Raw genomic sequence first — 3,411 nt, forward strand, 5'->3', positions numbered from 1 at the left:
GTTATCGGTTGAGTGTATACCATGAGTGATGCGAGGTTGATATAATAATCAAGACCGGACTAAGACAAGATTTTCAAGACCTCGGACGCAATGCAACTCTGGGTGAAGGACGGTTGATCGGCTCCCTGGAGAACCCAGTGGATGCCCGGGATGCTGGAGAGGCCATGTCATCCTGCGGAAAGCTTCACCCAGGCTCAAACAGACGGACGGATATTTTCAAGACCCAAGGCTTACCCGCACAGCCACAAGTCATTATGGGCTCTGGCTTGGTTGGACAACGTGGCGACTCTGGACAGGCGGTGCTAGCAGATGTAGACGAACGGTAGGAATGGATGGGCACCGACAGGGATTCAGAGGGACCCGTTGAAAGACCATGTTTTGATCATCCGGTCTTCAAACACCCTGAAGTGCGAGGACATACTCGGAGGCGATCAAATCTTGTGGGGAACGTGTGCAAAACTCTACAGAGTACTCAAACCTAATCGATTAGCCGTGTCCACGGTCATGGACAACTTGAGCCAAAGGAACTGAAGTTATCTGGATTTCTCAACACCATTATATATATTTGATGAGGGTAACTATTGACAACTCGGGTACGAGAACTGGTTGGCGGAACCATCTCATTAACAACCAACAATGTAGTAACATTTTGCTTTTAGCCCTCTCTTGATGTAGGAGAAAACTTGCTTTTCGCAAAAAAAAACTTATAGCCCCACCTACCATATATGCATATAATATAGATGATTACTTTTCACCCCTCTCTTATGTGACTTGCCGGCATATTCAATATGCTGACCTACAGGGCTGCAACGTCTTATGTTGCAGATATTTTTTCATCGACGAGTAAGAGTACGATTCAGGGTTACGGTCTACACTCAACTTGCCGTTGGTGTTTATTGGGACTCCACTCCCTTGACCGCTTCGGCTGAGATAATTAAGGTATATATCAGTTTTACGCTATTTTACATGTGATTGCACTTTGATATATACATTGATGTACTGTGCGTGCCAGCATACTCATCTAGGGATGGTACAGAAACACAGAGGCTTGACTCGTCTTGAGTCGGGTCGCTACAGAAATGGTATTCAGAGCACATGTTGACTGTAGGACGTGACCCTAGAAACTGGAAATTTCTTAGGATAGGATCTCTCAAAAATATTTATTTTTAACAACACCTTTTACTTCTCATCTCTTCTGATTTCATCGAATGTTCCCTCTCACCTCAAATAGTTATACAATCCCCTTACCCCTTTGACCTCATGAAGAATCAACGGAGTTGTACTTCAAAGTAAAGAGGATTTCACCACGCATTTGAAGAATTGAAGCTACACCAACAGTAGACTCTCAAGACCCGAAGAACTCAAAGACCCTGAAGTGTTCGAATAATTATATGACCATTAGAAGTCCAAACCCCTGTTATATACCCACGTTAGATACGATGATTTGTGAACCGTCTTTGGTGTGTGTTTTCCGACAGCCACAAATAAAACCTATCTCAAAAAAAATATTGTTTGTATTGTGTGTTTCTCCCTCCCTATCTTACCCGTCTCATCCCCAAAACCTCAACCCTACCAGATGGACTATGAAGCTGGACTTGTAGTCTCTGGACCAATGACCCAGCTGGAGGCTGAAATATGGATTCAGAACATGGAGAACCACTTCGGGAGCAACTTGATCTCAAGGAAGTATGAAGTGGAACACACTCTTCAGTACTTTACCCAAAGTGCTACAATCTGGTGGAAAATGCATCATTCCATACAAGGATTTAGTGGAGCACAAACTTGGGACGAATTCAAGAAGACTCTGTTAAGATCGCGTCTTATTCAGAAGTGCTATGATAACCCAAAGAAGAAGACTTGTGCATGCAAGATCTAAGTAATGGATATTCGCAAAGATCATATTTGCCATCATCCATCTCGTTTCCATCTGCCAGCAGATGGCAAAGAAGGCGCAGGTAGATGGCAAATGGTTGGCCGGTTGCAAAGAACATATTTGCCATCAGCAAACCCTTTGTCGTCTGCCAGCGGACGACAGAGAAGGTGAAGGCAGACGACAAAGGGGACGGCCGGTGCCAGCCCCACCTCACCCCACTCCTTTGTCGTTTGCCTCCACACCTTTGTCGTCCGCCTGCAGACGGCAAAGGGGACGGCCCAATAACATTCACCTGCACCCACCCGCCTCACTCTCTCTCCCACTCTCTCCACCCCACGAGCCCACCCGCCTCTCTCTCCCCCTTGCCCACCCCGAGCACCGACGCCGCACCACCGCACCCGTGCTGGCCCCTACCCCGCCCCGCCCACCCACTCCTCCCTGAGCCGGCCCCCACCCCGCAGCAGGCCACCCCTCGCTGGGCCTCCTCCCTATGCCGCTCCCCGACCCCGCAACCGACCACCCTCCTCCCCCAGGACGGCGCCCTTGCCATGCCCTACTGCCTCCGGCCGCAAAGGTACTTTTTTGGACATGTCTTTTTCTTGTTTTCCTTTTTTCATGTTGTAGGTTTTGCTTGGAGTTTTGGGTCATGTTGTTACATTCAATGATTGTTCATGCAATGAGAGACCATATTAGTAGTTTATAAGATGTTTTTAATATAATTTTCCATGTTGTGTTTGATAGCAAAGTATCACTTGAACTAAAGTATTGAGGAACTACATTATTTTTGTCTGTAGGTACTAGATACTCTGTTTTTGATATGAAATATTCTTAATACCTAGTTATGTTTGGTTTGTGTTGTATGGAGCAAAGTAAATTAGGTAGCCATTTGATAGTAGTTCGAAATATGTGTGTTCCTAGCAAGCTACCTGTTGCAAGTTGAAGGGCCATGCACAAAGACCATCAGCATGCATAAACAAGTTGATTTATTGATCATCAACATCACTTATCACTAGTTTGGTTGATTAGTTGGATATGGACCCTCATGTGTTGTGGCTGGCACCAATGGGCAAAACTTGCACAAGCAAGAGGAGCGGTAGGTTAGCTCTCCAGCCAGAAGACAGTGGACCACAGCAGAGCCGTAGATGCTATGACTGGCACCACGCTCGGCTAGCATGTTGCTGCTGTACGAGAAGATAACGTGAGGTGTTTCTTTCGCTAGCTCGGTTTTAGAAAAAGAGGTCCACGGTTCTTTTTTAAATACAGAGAACATACCATGGTTTTGCCAATACCATAGTGTCGTGGTTTTGTCACGACAGATGTCCTCGTGAAAGGACTTAGAGATGGAGCCATCGCACCTTGGTGGGGACTCAATGGGGTTAAGCGGAAGCGAGACTTGGGTTTACCCAAGTTCGGCACCTCCGATGGAGGTAAAAGCCTTCGTCCTGCTTTGTGTATATTGATGGTGGAATCAATTACAATGGTGCATAACTCGCCTGACCTAGTTGTCGATGGATTGTAACTTAAGTTTCTCTACCCTA

This window comes from Hordeum vulgare, chromosome 1H (assembly GCF_904849725.1).
Source record: "Hordeum vulgare subsp. vulgare chromosome 1H, MorexV3_pseudomolecules_assembly, whole genome shotgun sequence".
Taxonomy (NCBI): Eukaryota; Viridiplantae; Streptophyta; class Magnoliopsida; order Poales; family Poaceae; genus Hordeum; species Hordeum vulgare.